Here is an 18,434-nt window from a genome sequence, read left to right as displayed (position 1 = left end):
ACACAAGGATAGTGTCCGGCTCTGCAAAATAAGTTCCACATACCACCGTAGAGAGAATACTATTTGCACAAACTCAATCTGCTGACATATTCCGCAGCATGACATCACACCACGGCTAAGCCTTTATTCGAATCATTTTCACTGTCCCACCTCAACGCGTTTAGCGAGGCGGTTTCCTTGGCACGTCTTGTCAAAGCAGAGATCGTGTCCCCTTATTCCGGGATTCTCATCAATACGGGCCTGGGTAACCCAGTCGTGCCTGTTGGCACGCCTCCTCTATCGAAGGCGAGTCCCGAACGGTCACGGGGAGGGCTCCTGGTATTCAACTTCTTTATAAAGAGACCAAGGCCCTACTCCTTTTTCTCAATCTCAATCGAATCCGCCCCTCGCCTCGAGTTCCAACACCCAAAGCTCCAGATTTAGGCGCTTCGGACCTTCGGTGATGTCCGGCTCCGACCTTCAAGGCCGGTGGATGCCTTCCTCCGTCACAGAAGAAGACGTCCTAAAGCTAAGAGATGCCAGGTATCTAACCGGAGAAATCTCGCATAGGCTGCCTGCCCAAGGGCAGGTAATTCCCACTCCCAAGCCCGGTGAAAGCGTGCTGTTCGCGTCTCACTTCCTTCGGGGGCTAGGCTTCCCGACGGACCCCTTCATGAGGGGGCTCATGTTTTATTACGGGCTGGAATTTCACGACTTGGATCCCGAGTCCATCCTCCACATCTCATTGTTCATCGTCGTATGCGAAGCCTTCCTCCACATTACCCCTCACTTCGGATGGTGGCTCAAGAACTTCAAGGTGGAGCCGGAGATGATCAAGGGGCAACAAGCAGAGTGCGGAGGGGCTGTTATAAGCAAGAATGCCGACGCTTCATGGCCCGAGGGCTCTTTTCAAGAGGAGCTCGGTCTATGGCAACAAGAGTGGTTTTATATCACAGCTCCCAGGGGCACCAAATGGGTGGCGCCACCTGCCTTTCGCTCGGGTCCTCCATCGCGGTTGGCGTCATGGGTCAATAAAGGGCTTGACTGGGGGCCGTCCAAGGACGTGCCCTTGCTGCAGGGCCGTATTCGAGAACTCCTAGAGAGAGATCAATCTGGTCGTAGTAGCGCAGGTCATGCTGATTCATCGCATCTTGCCCTGCAAACGTCGCCCCCTCCGCCTGTGGGAGTTCAATCCGGAGGGACCACGAGCTCTCCAACATTTTATGGGCACAACGCCCGTGGTGTAACACCCCAAAATTTTGGCCAAGTTGTAAATATTTAAATTTTTCCAGGAGTTTTAAAACTTTTGTTTCTGTTGATTTCAGAACTCTTCTTTTTATATCAAGGAGTTTTTTTTTCAAGTGGATCTTTTCAAAACATAATGGACTTCTATGCTCTCTGTATACCATTTCTTAATCAGTAGATTTATTTATTAAATTATTTCCCCCCTGAGCTTTATTCATTAAAATGAATTGTTTTAAATCTTGGAGCTCTTTTTGAACTACAACCATTTGATATATTTGGCTAAAAATCCTACCAAAATTTGGAGATGTCATGTGATGTCTCTAAATCACTTGTGTGCAATAATAATATTATTTCATTGCATATTTTGAGTTTTACACATGTTGTTCAAATCTGGTCCAGTGGACACTTTTGCACTATAGCCCAATTAAACATTTCCCTAGAGCCTCCACCAAAATTATGAGATGTCAGCTGTAGCATGCCATCCAACTCTATGCAAAAACCTAGTGTTGTACCTTGGAAAAATTGAGTGAATCATCCTCATCTTCATTCTAATGCCATTTGGTGATTTGTACTGCAACCATCTCCTAACTTGCTTCTTTAACCGTAATTCCTTTTCCTACTTATAGTCCTCCTTGCCAAACCCTTAAGTCCAGAGGGGTGGACCCTTTGGAAGATTTTTGGTTCATGAAACAGTGCCATTCGCTTTCTGCCCAGAACTGAAGTTTTGCATAGCTTGCACTAACAAGTTTTTGCTTTTGTCAAACTAACTTCACCACCTCATTATCCATCCAAAGAGACACTAATCTAGAAAATTTGGCCACTCCAAGAAATGCCTAAGTGCCCTTGCCATTTTGTCAAACACCTTTTGGGCATGATTAGTTTTGACATGAGTCCTTGTTTGCACTGTGGACTTGATCCCCTGGCCAAACCAGCATGTCAAATAGTTTTGCCTTAGATTATAACCCCACCCTGCTAACTCCCTTGTGGTTTGGAGCCCCCTATCATGCCATGGCATTTCGTCGAGCACGTTCCGTGCGTGCTCTGGGCGCGAGCAGAGCACACGTATTGCACGTGTCGCGCCCGAGCCGACGCGTCGCGCCCCTGGTTTGCCACCGCCCTGCAGAGCCACGCCACTCGCTTGGCTTCTCGCCGCGTCGCGCCAAGAGCCCCGACCGCCTCCTCACCCCCCTGCAGCGTAGCCAGCAAGCCGCTTGGCGGCACGCCCGCGGCCGCATCCGCCACCGCCATGGGCAGCACCGTCCAAACCACCACAGCGCACCAACTCGCCTCCTTCGACAGTGTAGTAGCCGTCGTTAGCCCCTGGAACTAGACAACCACCGCCACGTCGCCCTGCAGCACAGAGAGGCGGTTCGCCGCCGTTCTTATCTCCGGCCATCTCGGACCGACCTAGCCACGCTTTATAAGGAAGCCCCGAGCGTCTCCGAGCCCTCAGGTAGCCTCACGCCGTCTCACTAGTGCCCCCATCGCCACCAATTGAAGGGGGACAGGTCATCTTCAACCTCTCCTGTCAGTTCGGCCACCGCCATCCCCTGGCTCCGTACGGCGCAACCGAGGCCTCCCCCTCTCCACTCTCTTCACCAGAAGTCCTCTCTTCCTCCCGTGAACTCCTCCCTCTGCTCAATTTGGATCGAGAACCACCGCGGCCCCAAAATCACTCCAACCTGAAGCTTTCCTCCGTCGCGGAGCTCGCTACCGGCAATTTCCTCCACCTCTGACGACCCCGCGACCACTGGGAGGACCTCCTAGGAGCGACGGATCTATCCCTGCATTCGGATGCCCGCGAAGAACCGCCGTTCGCCGGCGACGATCGCCGGACGTCCCACCTCTGCTCGGGCAGAGAAGAGGAGGGAGTGGGGACTAGTCAAACCTGACTAGTGGGCCCCCTGGACCCACTGTCAGTGACACCCCGCGCGTCCACGCTGGATAAGTGGAGGCGTAATTTCAAAATACGCCTTCGACGTGGTCAGTAATCGAATCGTTTTTCTGTTTTTCTGTTTTAATTTAAAATCAGATTTTTGACCAAACTTTGACCTATTGTATCTTATTAAATACAACTCCAAATAAGTTGATTCTTTTTCCCACCTCCCTCAAATATTGTCTAGTTTATTTTAAGATTTATTTGAAAAAAATTCAAAACAACTTTTTGTGCTGATTTGATTTTATGTGTTAATTCAAATATATTCTTTTAAATAGGATTTTTGAAGATTTCAAGATGTTTTGGAATGCACCCTGCTTTCCCATGACCTGAAGGCAAGCATTTTGAACCCTGGTAAAATTTTGTGTGTTACATTGCACGGTGGCAACACCACCCCGACGCGAGCATACGTCATTTTATGTGAGGATATGATCCTACTCATGAGTGCATGTTAATGGATTTCATGCAAATTGAGTTCATATGGTTGTGATAGAATCACCGTCATATACCCTTCATGCATACCGGAAGGAAAGCCAAGAAGGCCCATGTCTTGGTTAGACACAGTCTTGTTCCTAGTCCTCCGTCGAGACGGTCGTGTCCGATATGGCATGAGGGGGAATGTCGCGTGGTGTTTCTATTTGTTGGTTGAAGCAATGTATGGTTATACTAATCTTGCAGAGAAGATTACAACCTGCTGAGTCGACCGTAGATCGAGTCTTGGGCCAGTAACCCCCATACTTGCTTCGTACTACCACTCGTCTCTACAACAAGTAGGGTACGGTTCAGTAAGTTGTCAACCCCTTTCCTAGCACACACCATACAGAGAGGCCATGGTGGAAGATACTGGAGGCATCCGGTAGTCATGCCACCGGGTCCGGGAGCATGGGTGTTTCGGTTGTACCTGAAGGGGTAGCTCCCTAGTTTGCGCGCGGTATAAAGTTTGTGATCCCATGTTACGTCGAGCTTGTAGCCTCCCCACTTAGAGTTTTACTTGACAGGTGTCATGGGTGATTCCAGACACATGTGAGTTAAGCTGGTGTGTGCAAGTTAGGTGTGTTTCCAACTAAAAGACCGTAGACGGAATTAGTCCCGATGGACTAAAGGAATCTGTTACTCGTGGGTAAAGAGTACACCCTCTGTAGAGATTAAACCTATTCGAATAGCCATGTCCATGGTTAAGGACTACAGTCTGGGATGGGTCAGGTGTCGGTCTTAGTATCGGTGTTCGGAGGATAAACTGTTAAACCAGAACCAGAATCACGACTTGTGATTTGTGATGTTTATGATCATAATTTCTGTTATGGACTAACCCGTTACATTATTGGTTTTATCGAATATCCCTGGGATGGTTCTACCTCCTAGATATTCACTATGTTTTGTTTTAAAGCCCTTTATGTGGTGTCGCTAAGACGCCCGACTGTGGCATTTCTTTTAAAGCCCTTTATGTGGTGTCGCTAAGACGCCCGACTGTGGCATTTCTTTTAAAGCCCTTTATGTGGTATCGCTAAGACGCCCGACTGTGGCATTTCTTTTAAAGCCCTTTATGTGGTGTCACTCAGACGCCCGACTGTGGCATTTCTTTTAAAGCCCTTTATGTGGTGTCGCTCAGACGCCTGACTGTGGCATTTCTTTTAAAGCCCTTTATGTGGTGTCGCTTAGACGCCCGACTGCGGCATGTTTTCCTTATTTGTTCACCCTTCGAGGTGTCGCTTCAGACGCCCGATTGGTTTTCAGTTTTATTTATTGGGTTTTCGCGCGGACTACCGCCGACTCCCTTTTACTTACCTCGTTATACTAAATTGCATGTGCATTTTAAATTACTCTTGACGCATCCCTGCAGGCATTTTGTTATATCATGCTTGTTACATATTCCAAAATTTTAATACTGCCTTATTACCACATATTCATAAATAACGTGCTAGGAGCATGGTTATTTTCAGCACATTGTTGTTATCTTGTGCCCGTGTTCATAATGTTTGCGAGTACATTCAAAGTACTCACTGGCTTGTCCCTGGCGATTGTCTTGGCCAGATTCCTTGCGCGGAGAGGAGCGACCGTGGCGACAGCCCCGGAACCTGAACAACGATGATAGCAGCCTCGCGAAGATAGGAGTTAACCTGGTCAGCTGTTCCTGTGGGAAATGGAGTTCCCTAGACACTGATGATTCATGAACCGCTTCCACCATCAACCACTAGAACCATATTGTGGTACTCATAGGCCAGAATGGTCTTGTACGTCATATCTTGTATTTTTGCTTGGAATTTTTGTACCTAGTTGATGTCTCATCAGCTAACAGTAATCCTGGGGCTGGTGAGCACGACGGCCATTTTCTGGAAATTAATACCCGGAAAAACCGATCGCCACAGACTTGGTATCAGAGCCAGGCTGACCATTGGCTAATCCTATCTTAGCCAGGTCAATAAACCTAGGTAAACCAACCCACCAAACCATAACCGAACCCCAGCCAAGCTTCTCGTGCAAGATGACCGCACAGTGACCCGACACCTTTTAGCAGTCGGTGCCAAACCTATCAACCTAGCCGGTCGATCACGCGCCAATGACCAGCACCCAAGGTGTCTCATTCACAAGCGTGCGAAGGAAGACTCCATCCCCTTTTTCCTATAAAAAGGGCACGCTAACCCCAACCCAGCATAGCACAGCCGCTACCCCAAACCAAGGCACAATGCCCGGTCCCGTTGTGCACAATGAGACCATAGCAACCAACCTTGGAGGCTTTGTTACCATACTCGCAAACCTCACCCGTCATGCCTATGCGTTAGAAGAGCCCCCAGAATATGTTGCGTACCAAGGACCCATGGGTGGTGAGAGCCGTCAATTCTGGGCCACTGTACACATCTACGGTAGGGGCCTAGCGCCCGAGCGCCCCTACAGGTTCACCGGAAGAACAACTTCCTTCGAGCCACAAGCCATCCAACTAGCTGCTCGAGAGGCTATAGTTCATCTCAGGCACTTGTCGCCCAGTGTTAACTGTCGCTCGTTCCACTACTACCCCAGGCGTGAAGGGTATGGTAGACCACCCCAAGTTGCCAACGGAGATCACGAGATGGATCCTGCATGCTGCACCTAGTGTGCTATGTAGGTGCACTAGAGGAACTGTTCGATCGGATCACCATCGATCTGATAGCAGCTCGTGGAGAGCTGGTTCGTTGAGCCCCGACGAGAGAAGAAAACGAGCCCGACACCGACAACCCAGTCGTGCTGTTAGGACACCCGATCGAGACCCTGAGGTCAGTCCCCTCTGTCAACCAAGGTGCTTTGGTGACCCCAGAAGTACTTCGTCGTCTTTTTGGAGCACACTCCAACGGAATTGTGGCCAACAATTCCCGAGATGATCATCATTGCCACCCCGACCCTACAGTCCCTCCACCATCTCCGACTAATCTCGACAGTGAGACACGTGGAGAAGCCTCGACATCCACCAGGAACGCCCGTTTAGACATAAACGAGGTAGACTAAGCCATACAAGTAGTATCGAGTCCTGGTGTACCCTCGCTTTGTAATCGTGCGACCTTGTATATAAACGCAGCCTGTTGTCATGCCTCTGTTTTAAATAGTAGCCTTGCATGGATATATTAGCATACAGTGTGATTTTTCTATCCCAGGCACAGCTACCAAAACCACCCCGACAATCCCCACAGTGATACATCACTTTAGGGAGATGTGTGTATCTGTGGCTTGACCCCGAGCTGAGCCGACTGGTTATTTACCTTTCACCAAGGTAAAATGACCCAGCCTCGGTGCTATATAAAGGCCACCGCGTGACCTTGCCAAGCACCCCTCACCTTGGGCACCGTCCTCACAACCATTTCTTGCCATGCCGAGCCCTAGTATCTAACTGAGAACTCCAGAGGCAACCCCAGGTAGTTTTGTCAAGATATTATGGGATTTTACCTGCAGTACCATGGGTTCTACCCAGCCACCCCAGTACGAGCTGTTCAAATCAAGGATCACCCCTTCCACCTCAAGGTATTGGGCAGCAGTACATATCCCTCCCGTAAACCCAAACCAAGACCCAACGGAGGTCTCCTTCATGGGGAAATCTATGCCAACCCCACATATGGCCGTAGAATCCGCTGCATACGAAGCGCTTGCTCGACTTCGATTCGCGGTACCGTATGCCAGTGAACGAGGGTATTACTATTTTCCGAGCCGTGCAGCACCCGGAGGAGTAACATCTTTTCCCGGTGGACGAATTGAGAGAGACCCAGTCCTGGCCAACCTTGTCCAGTACGTCATTGCCCAAGAGCGTTTAACCCAATGCGTGATGGGTTATCTCCAGAGTCTCGCGGATTTAAACCCTCAAATCGCCATCGCCAGATCACTGAGGCCCGACCATAAGAGGCACATTCATTGACTGGTCAATCCACTTTCTCCGATAGAAGAAGAATGTATTCCAGTACCAGAGACGTTTTCTCGGGACCTCGTCGAGTTACCATTTTCAATTTAGATGCACCGCTATTTTTATTACCGCAACTTTTATTTATGTATTGTAACTTATGCGTGGTACCCCGAGTTCGCGCAGCGAGTAAACCTCTTTGATTCTATTAATGTGAGTAGCTCTGTCGCGGTTTGACCCTAACGTATTACTGTTTTCTCTCGCGAGAAATCCTGGAGTGAGATTTCTTTTCCCTGAGTTGCCGCATCGTATATTTTCTCACGACATAGATTAATTATTTCACGCAGCACCACGGCCGCAGACTCACAACCACAATTACTCGAAACACATACACTGCTTGCAAAAATTTTCAACTGTGTTGCGTCTAACTAAGCACTTCCCAACAACAGTTAACACTCGACACACCCCACCTACTCCTCGTGGTCACCACCACCGCGGAGAGCCAGCAACCGAGCAGCGGCATCGCGACGATCATCGAGGATCATCACGCACAAGAGCACAGAGAGCCCCAGCACCGCTGCCAGCCCTCCGCATAACAGGATCACGTACCAGTCCGGCACCACCTCTGCCATTAGAGCCTCGCCTCGAGCCCCGGCCAACGGATACAGAGGAGAAGGAAGGAGAAAGAGGAATGAGGCCAGGTGTGAGGAAGAAGAGGAGAACGCCGCGGTCATTTTATAGCTCGAGCTCGGTCTACGGTGGGCGAGGTCCACCAGCGCCACTCGTCGCCCGACCGCCGGTGTTCGGAGGCGAATCCACGAGCAGTGCCGACAGCGCACTGGCCCGCGAGGTGAGTGCACGCTGCACCGGCAGCTAGCACGCCGCGCACTACTGCGGTACGGCCTAGGTGCCCTACGCACTAGGCGTCGCCAGAGGAGAAAGCACGGGAGAGCGCGCAGAGAGGAAGGAGAGAGAGCCAGAGGAAGAAGGAGAGACTGACAGTGGGCCCTGGTCCCACCTGTCAGCCAAAGGGAGCACTATGCTCTCGGGTACGACCAGCGTATTGTAGAATTTAGAATTTATTCTAAATTCACGGCGTCCAGCGTGGAAATCGCTCGTTTTTCCTAAACGTGGAACTTCTCCACACAACGCCAGTATCCCACACTGTAGTTACTCACCACTTATTGCCCTCTCACTGTAGCTGTTATTGTTTTGGTGCAATTTTGCTATAGAGGCAGCCCTTAGCAAATCTCGAGGACGAGATTTTTCTTAAGGGGGGTAGTACATGTAACACCCCAAAATTTTGGCCAAGTTGTAAATATTTAAATTTTTCCAGGAGTTTTAAAACTTTTGTTTCTGTTGATTTCAGAACTCTTCTTTTTATATCAAGGAGTTTTTTTTCAAGTGGATCTTTTCAAAACATAATGGACTGCTGTGCTCTCTGTATAACATTTTCTTAATCAGTAGATTTATTTATTAAATTATTTTCCCCCCGAGCTTTATTCATTAAAATGAATTGTTTTAAATCTTGGAGCTCTTTTTGAACTACAACCATTTGATATATTTGGCTAAAAATCCTTCCAAAATTTGGAGATGTCATGTGATGTCTCTAAATCACTTGTGTGCAATAATAATATTATTTCATTGCATATTTTGAGTTTTACACATGTTGTTCAAATCAGGTCCAGTGGACGCTTTTGCACTATAGCCTAATTAAACATTTCCCTAGAGCCTCCACCAAAATTATGGGATGTCAGTGGTAGCATGCCATCCAACTTTATGCAAAAATCTAGTGTTGTTCCTTGGAAAAATTGAGTGAATCATCCTCATCTTCATTCTAGTGCCATTTGGTGATTTGTACTGCAACCATCTCCTAACTTGCTTCTTTATCCATAATTCCTTTTCCTACTTATAGTCCTCCTTGCCAAACCCTTAAGTCCAGAGGGGTGGACCCTTTGGAAGATTTTTGGTCCATGAAACAGTGCCATTCGCTTTCTGCCCAGAACTGAAGTTTTGCATAGCTTGCACTAACAAGTTTTTGCTTTTGTCAAACTAACTTCACCACCTCATTATCCATCCAAAGAGACACTGATCTGGAAAATTTGGCCACTCCAAGAAATGCCTAAGTGCCCTTGGCATTTTGTCAAACACCTTTTGGGCATGATCAGTTTTGACATGAGTCCTTGTTTGCACTGTGGACTTGATCCCCTGGCCAAACCAGCATGCCAAATAGTTTTGCCTTAGATTATAACCCCACCCTGCTAACTCCCTTGTGGTTTGGAGTCCCCTATCATGCCATGGCATTTCGTCGAGCACGTTCCGTGCGTGCTCTGGGCGCGAGCAGAGCACGCGTATTGCACGTGCCACGCCCGAGCCGACGCGTCGCGCCCCTGGTTTGCCACCGCTCTGCAGAGCCACGCCACTCGCTTGGCTTCTCACCGCGTCGCGCCAAGAGCCCTGACCGCCTCCTCACCCCCCTGCAGCATAGCCAGCAAGCCGCTTGGCGGCACGCCCGCGGCCGCATCCGCCACCGCCATGGGCAGCATCGTCCAAACCACCACAGCGCGCCAGCTCGCCTCCTTTGACAGTGTAGTAGTCGTCGTTAGCCCCTGGAACTAGCCAGCCACCGCCACGTCGCCCTGCAGCACAGAGAGGCGGTTCGCCGCCGTTCTTATCTCCGGCCATCTCGGACCGACCTAGCCACGCTTTATAAGGAAGCCCCGAGCGTCTCCGAGCCCTCAGGTAGCCTCACGCCGTCTCACTAGTGCCCCCATCACCACCAATTGAAGGGGGACAGGTCATCTTCAACCTCTCCGGTCAGTTCGGCCACCATCATCTCCCGGCTCCGTTCGGCGCAACCAAGGCCTCCCCCTCTCCACTCTCTTCACCAGAAGTCCTCTCTTCCTCCCGTGAACTCCTCCCCCTGCTCAATTTGAATCGGGAACCACCGCGGCCCCAAAACCACTCCACCCCGAAGCTTTCCTCCGCCGCGGAGCTCGCCGCCGGCAATTTCCTCCACCTCCGACGACCCCGCGACCACCGGGAGGACCTCCTAGGAGCGACGGATCTATCCCTGCATTCGGATGCCCGCGAAGAACCGCCGTTCGCCGGCGACGATCGCCGGACGTCCTGCCTCTGCTCAAGCAGAGAAGAGGAGGGAGTGGGGACTACTCAAACCTGACTAGTGGGCCCCCTGGACCCACTGTCAGTGACACCCCGCGCGTCCATGCTGGATAAGTGGAGGCATAATTTCAAAATACACCTTCGACGTGGTCAGTAATCGAATCGTTTTTCTGTTTTTCTGTTTTAATTTAAAATCAGATTTTTGACCAAACTTTGACCTGCTGTATCTTATTAAATACAACTCCAAATAAGTTGATTCTTTTTCCCACCTCCCTCAAATATTGTCTAGTTTATTTTAAGATTTATTTGAAAAAAATTCAAAACAACTTTTTGTGCTGATTTGATTTTATGTGTTAATTCAAATATATTCTTTTAAATAGGATTTTTGAAGATTTCAAGATGTTTTGGAATGCACCCTGCTTTCTCATGACCTGAAGGCAAGCATTCTGAACCCTGGTAAAATTTTGTGTGTTACATAGCACGGTGGCAACACCACCCCGACGCGAGCATACGTCATTTTATGTGAGGATATGATCCTACTCATGAGTGCATGTTAATGGATTTCATGCAAATGGAGTTGATATGGTTGTGATAGAATCACCGTCATATACCCTTCATGCATACCGGAAGGAAAGCCAGGAAGGCCCCTGTCTTGGTTAGACACGGTCTTGTTCCTAGTCCTCCGTCGAGACGGTCGTGTCCTGTATGGCATGAGGGGGAATGTCGCGTGGTGTTTCTATCTGTTGGTTGAAGCAATGTATGGTTATACTAATCTTGCAGAGAAAATTACAACCTCCTGAGTCGACCGTAGATCGAGTCTTGGGCCAGTAACCCCCATACTTGCTTCGTACTACCACTCGTCTCTACAATAAGTAGGGTACGGTTCAGTAAGTTGTCAACCCCTTTCCTAGCACACACCATACAGAGAGGCCATGGTGGAAGATACTGGAGGCATCCGGTAGTCATGCCACCGGGTCCGGGAGCATGGGTGTTTCGGTTGTAGCCGAAGGGGTAGCTCCCCAGTTTGCGTGCGGTATAAAGTTTGTGATCCCATGTTACGTTGAGGTTGTAGCCTCCCCACTCAGAGTTTTACTTGACAGTTGTCATGGGTGATTCCAGACAAATGTGAGTTAAGCTGGTGTGTGCAAGTTAGGTGTGTTTCCAACTAAAAGACCGTAGACGGAATTAGTCCTGATGGACTAAAGGAATCCGTTACTCGTGGGTAAATAGTACACCCTCTGCAGAGATTAAACCTATTCGAATAGGCATGTCCATGGTTAAGGACTACAGTCTGGGATGGGTCAGGTGTTGGTCTTAGTATTGGTCTTTGGAGGATAAACTGTTAAACCAGAACCAGAATCACGACTTGTGATTTGTGATGTTTATGATCATTATTTCTGTTATGGACTAACCCGTTACATTATTGGTTTTATCGAATATCCCTGGGATGGTTCTACCTCCTGGATATTCACTATGTTTTGTTTTAAAGCCCTTTATGTGGTGTCGCTAAGACGCCCAACTGTGGCATTTCTTTTAAAGCCCTTTATGTGGTGTCGCTAAGACGCCCGACTGTGGCATTTCTTTTAAAGCCCTTTATGTGGTGTCGCTAAGACGCACGACTGTGGCATTTCTTTTAAAGCCCTTTATGTGGTGTCGCTCAGACGCCCGACTGTGGCATTTCTTTTAAAGCCCTTTATGTGGTGTCGCTCAGACGCCCGACTGTGGCATTTCTTTTAAAGCCCTTTATGTGGTGTCGCTCAGACGCCCGACTGTGGCGTTTCTTTTAAAGCCCTTTATGTGGTGTCGCTTAGACGCCCGACTGCGGCATGTTTTCCTTATTTGTTCACCCTTCGAGGTGTCGCTTCAGACACCCGATTGGTTTTCAGTTTTATTTATTGGGTTTTCGCGCGGACTACCGCCGACTCCCTTTTACTTACCTCGTTATACTAAATTGCATGTGCATTTTAAATTACTCTTGACGCATCCCTGGAGGCATTTTGTTATATCATGCTTGTTACATATTCCAAAATTTTAATACTGCCTTATTACCACATATTCATAAATAATGTGCTAGGAGCATGGTTATTTTCAGCACATTGTTGTTATCTTGTGCGCGTGTTCATAATGTTTGCGAGTACATTCAAAGTACTCACTGGCTTGTCCCTGGCTATTGTCTTGGCCAGATTATTTGCGCGGAGAGGAGCGACCATGGCGATAGCCGCGGAACCTGAACAACGGTGATAGCAGCCTCGCGAAGATAGGAGTTAACCTGGTCAGCTGTTCCTATGGGAAATGGAGTTCCCTAGACACTGATGATTCATGAACCGCTTCCGCCATCAACCACTAGAACCCTATTGTGGTACTCATAGGCCAAAATGGTCTTGTACGTCATATCTTGTATTTTTGCTTGGAATTTTTGTACCTAGTTGGTGTCTCATCAGCCAACAGTAATCCTGGGGCTGGTGAGCACGACGGACATTTTCTGGAAATTAATACCCGGAAAAACCGGTCGCCACATGTGGAGATGTACAAACCGTTCTTCGGATCACAAGCAATGTGTCCGGACTTGACCGAGGACGCAAGTCTGAGCTGCAATCGCCCGGATACTCAAGTAAGTAGTCCTGTACCCGGACACGCTATCCGTATATTTGTCATAAATTTGCCTTTAAAAGAGTTGTCCCTTAAACAGGAGTGGATAGCGAAAGCAAAACTGATAAGGCGTCCGGCCCCCCTCCCTGAGACCACGCCGGATCCCGTGTTAACCAGGATGCTGGAGGCTGCGCCTTTGGAAGGAGGCGAAGGGGGGAACAAGGAAGCTACTTCCTCCGCAAAGGAGGTTATCAAGAAAGGAGGGATCGAGAAACCCTCCATCCGGGGGAAGAAGAGGACCGCCTCTGAAGACCCAGAGACCATGGCCTCAAAGCGGGGGAAGAGATCTTCGTCAGAGGGTCCTGCGCCGGGAAGTGCCTCGGCCGTACTGTGCCCTAAAGGGGATCAACCCTCCAGCGAGCCGTAAGTAGAGAGGGGAGTTTTAGAACAAGAGACATCCATATTCTATTCCTGAGAAAGATAATTAAATTTTTACCTTTCAGTTCGGATCTTAGCCCTTCTCAGTAGAGCTCATCTTCAGGGGACCTTCGTCCGGAGATGATGGAGAGCGGAACGCCTCCCCCTGCCGCACCGCCTTGCGAGGCGGGCGACCCTGAAGTGTCATCACGGAGGGTTTCTCCGAATCCGGTAGGGCCGGAAAGCAGCCATGTGGCTCCCCAAAGCCCTCCGTGTCCGGTCTTTGAAAAAGGCCATCGAACGGGTCCGGCACCATCCGGTGCACGGTCGGAGGAGCTGAAGGATCTGCTTGGGCGAGCGTCTATCTCAGAAGAACACCGTGCATTGATGGGCACGATGATTGAAAGGATTTCATCCGCGGAGAGCGGGTTGCACGAGGCCGTCAGGAGTTTACTGACAGGCTTTGAGTTACACGAAATGATGTGCCTTTTGACAGTTCTGCATATAAAAGATGCGCCCTGTATAGATAGTAGCCCCTGAGACTCGGTGCGTTGTCCAAAATGACAGCGCGTCGAGGATCATAATCACAGGTATAATATGTCGCTCTTCCTATGTAGGTGGCGAAGTGTCCGGTGGCTAGCCGGACTGATGAATTTGCCTAGCTAAAGCGGCAACTGGACGTTGCGGATGCCGACATCGCGCTTGTTAACAAGCGACTTGACGAGGCACAAGGTATGTAATTTCTTCGCGGCCACCTAGTATGGGGGCTTAATGTCCATGCCTTACAACATGTATGCTTGATGCAGATGGTGCCGCTGCCATGGAGAACCTTCGGGCGGAACTCGCCCGAGCCAAGGAGCAGGCCAAAAAAAGTGATGTGCCTGCCTTAAAGGCGGTCAAAGAGCGGAAAGCCAAACAGGCTGCTCACTGCTAAAGCGGGAAGGAAATGGCCGAGATGGCGGTGAAGTTGAAGGATGCTGCCGACCGCTGCAAGCTTCGTGAAAAAGAAGATCGGGCGAAACAGAAGGACCTGGAGAAGGCCACTACCGAGGCCAAGGATGCTCGCTCTGCAATGAGATCCATGAAGCAGGAGCTACGTCAGACCGGAGATATCGCGGCTGGAAAGCCCTTTATGCTGCGAATGAAGTTCGGGGATCCTAAATGTGCTCAGTTGGACTAGCTATGGAGTGCGGCGGATGCTTATCTGGATTTGGCGGCAAGTGCCGCCGACACGACCGAACACTTCCGAGATCAACCAGATCACGAAGTGGAAAAGATTTTTTGGCCGCAGTTCCACAATCCAGGACGCCCACTTCCATTAACCGAGCGTTTGGCCGAATGGGCAGAGCTAAATAGGTTATCCGGACTCGCCATGAAGGATGTCATGAGTTATCACTGGCCGGAAAGGCCCGAGCCGAAGAGTTATTTTGGTTTGGTGCAGCAGTTCCTTGGTGCGGTGCCCCATATCAATGCAATGAAGAGGTCAGCATGCATAGAGGGTGCGCGGATGGCTCTAGCCCGTGTCAAGACATACTGGGCGGAGATGAAGACCACCGATGTTGCATCCCAAGATTCGGACGGGAGCCGAATACCTGCCGAACACTATTTTCAGGAAGTTCTGCAGGGCGCTCATTTAATAGAGACGCAGTGCTCGAAGGACATCATGTTCGAATAACATGTATAATTGTAAGACAAAGTCTCGATGGAATATAAAAGCTTTTTATACTTGTGCCTGCAAGAATTAAAATAACTCCTGTGCGGCCGTTAATGTATATGTGTATATAACCTGAAAGATGGCAGTCTTCGGCTTCAGCCCCCACGCATATAATGCGGGGGTGTTCGCAAAAGGTGCATTTTCACACTTGATCCAACGTCTTGGTCCTATAAAGGAGGTGATAGCGTAGCGAACTAGGCAACCGGACTATAATGCTTTATCACTTTCACTTAGCCATAGGAGTTTGACAGTGGGGCTACTATATAGCCCCTAGGGGCACCGCGCTCACTGAATTCGGGGCGCGTATGTGCCTGACCGGGAAGCGGCCCTTCGTCAATGCGGAGGAATTCTAAAGATTCCAGGGGGTCATCGTGTGGTTGACCAGTCTCAAGCTATATGATGATAGTCAGTTTTCGGCTTTCTCTACTGAGGTGCTCGCCTGGCCGAACCGGGGCACAATCGCAGTAGTTCTCCTGGTGCCGCATTAGCCGATAGAGCGGAACGTAAGGCAGCAAAACACAGGAGCCGGGCAAACCCAACATTTGACCAAAGAGATGATTCGGAGCTGATGCATATAAGGCCTAACTCGAGACGCCGAACACTCCCTAAGGTATTCGGTCTTTATGAAAACGGGCCGAATAACGCCCTTGGTAATAAGCCCCTGGTGTCCAGGTACGCGCAAAATTCTGACGTGGCCTATGCCAAAACGACAGCCTCCTCCTCAGTTATGGCAAGAAAGCGGGGGATGTGTATCAACAAGAGACAATAAGAAAGGTTTACGCAGGGTCTTAATCTGAAAAGAATCCTTGCAACGGGTCCCTACTGCACGTTTGCGCCTGTGTCTCCGTTGTGCCGTATCCTGGACGGGTGTAGCACGGTGTTCATCTGTAAAAGAGAGGAACTTAGTTGAAAAAGATCGTGCGAAAATGTACGTTATATTAAATAAACAAAGTGCAATTCAAAAATGAATAAAATTGAGCTTTATTGTCTCTTGTTGTGCATGCGTAGAGCCCCTTGTACGGGGGTATGCGTCTAGTAAGCCCTTGTATGTTTACACCGGACTCGTCCAGCCGTGTCTGGGGTCTGGACGACCTGTCTAAGTGCTTGTATTGGTGAAGCCGGTTCATTGTGTGGATGTGAAGGCAACCGCACAATTTTCCGGACTCGAGGAACCCTCGATGTTTCCCTTTAACGAGATGATGCCGCATGGACCGAGCATTTTAAGTGTAAGAGATGCATAATGCGGTATTGCGTTAAAGCGGGCGAAAGCTTCGCGTCCCAATAGTGCTTGATAGCTACTTGTAAATGGGGCAAGGTGGAAGGTTAACTTTTCGCGGCGGAAGTTGTCGGGTGAGCCGAACACAACTTCTAGCCGTAGAGAGCCCGTACAATGGGCATATGGTCCTGGCATTACTCCTTGAAAGGAAGTGTTGCTGTGGCGAAATTTGGTTGGATCTATCCCCATTTTGCGGATTGTGTCCTGATATAGCAGGTTTAGATCACTGTCGCCGTCCATTAGGACTTGAGTAAATTGGAGTCCATCAATTATCGGATCTAATATCAAGGCAGTCCAACCTGCATTCCGTATACTTCTAGAGTAATCCTGATGGTCGAAGGTGATTGGTTTTAACAACCAGTGGCGGGACTCATCTGGGATAGGCCGTATGGTGTGTGCCTCTATGGGTGCCGCTCTATTTTTCCCCTTTGTCACGTAAAGTGAGTTTACTGTTTTGATTTCTTGTGGGAAATTATTTTGTTTTCCGGTGCTCTGCTTGTGGGGTTCATCGTCGTCCTCACTTGGTGTGTCGAGCCCCTTGTGTTTGGCGTTGAGTTTGCCGGACTGCTTGAAGACCCAACAATCTCTGTGGGTATGGTTTGCGGGCTTCCTGAGAGTACTTTGGATTTGGCATATCTTGTCCAAGATTTTGTTTAAGTTGGATAGCTCGTCCCTGTTATCCTTAAGGGGCAGCTTTTTATGATTCTGCCGAGAGCTTTTGAATCCGGCGTTGACTGTCGTGCTCTTCGGGTTGTTTCCCTTGGTCCGACGCTGGTCCTTGCTGCGTCATGGTTTCCGGTTTCCATCCCTGACTTCGGATGTACTTGGGTCGCTGGTACTGCATCTCGCCAGCCAGCTATCCTCTCCCGCGCAAAAGCGGGTCATGAGGCTTGTTAATGTGGCCATTGTTCTTGGCTTTTCTTGGCCGAGGTGTCTGGCGAGCCATTCGTCTCGGATGTTGTGTTTGAAAGCTGCTAAGGCTTCGGCGTCCGGATAGTCGACTATTTGATTCTTTTTAGTAAGGAATCTGTTCCAGAATTTCCGGGCTGACTCTCCGGGTTGTTGAGTTATGTGACTTAAATCGTCTGCATCCGGAGGTCGGGCATATGCCCCTTGAAAATTTGCCCGAAAAGCATCCTCGAGCTCTTCCCAACTTCCAATGGTGTTTTCGGGAAAGCTTTTAAGACAATGGCGGGCTGGCCCTTTGAGCTTGAGGGGTAAGTATTTTATGGCGTGGAGATCATCTCCTCTAGCCATGTGTATGTGGAGGTTGTAATCCTCAATCCAGACTCCAGGGTCTGTTGTTCCGTCGTATGCCTCTATGTTTACGGGCTTGAATCCCGCTGGGAATTCATAATCCAGCACCTCATCAGTGAAACATAGGGGGTGTGCGGCACCCCTATATTTAGGTGTACCATGATGTTCGGATACTTGATGTGTTGCATTGCTTACTAGAGCTTGCTTTCTTGGCCCATAGATAGATCTAACTGGGCCATCTTTTTGATGCAAATCCCTGTGCGGAACGTGTGCCGACTTGTGCCTCGGCGCCGTTTGCCGCTCTCTGTTTGCCATGCGGTCATCCATCCGACCGGGTGGCCTCCTTGTTTTTTGATCGCGGGGGCTCTATGGCCTCCTCATCAAATTCGGGCAGTAGTTTTCGCTTTGGGTAGCTCTTTGTTCGGCGACTGTCGCCGTATTTGTCTGCGGTGTTGAGTACTTTGCTCCATCTGATTCTGAGTGCATCTTCCGCTGTTTTGAGCTTCCGCTTCTGCTTTTTCAGGCTACGTGCAGTGGCGAC

This window comes from Triticum aestivum, chromosome 5B, assembly GCF_018294505.1.
Source record: "Triticum aestivum cultivar Chinese Spring chromosome 5B, IWGSC CS RefSeq v2.1, whole genome shotgun sequence".
NCBI classification, from domain to species: Eukaryota; Viridiplantae; Streptophyta; class Magnoliopsida; order Poales; family Poaceae; genus Triticum; species Triticum aestivum.
Note: the sequence above shows the minus strand (reverse complement) of the source record.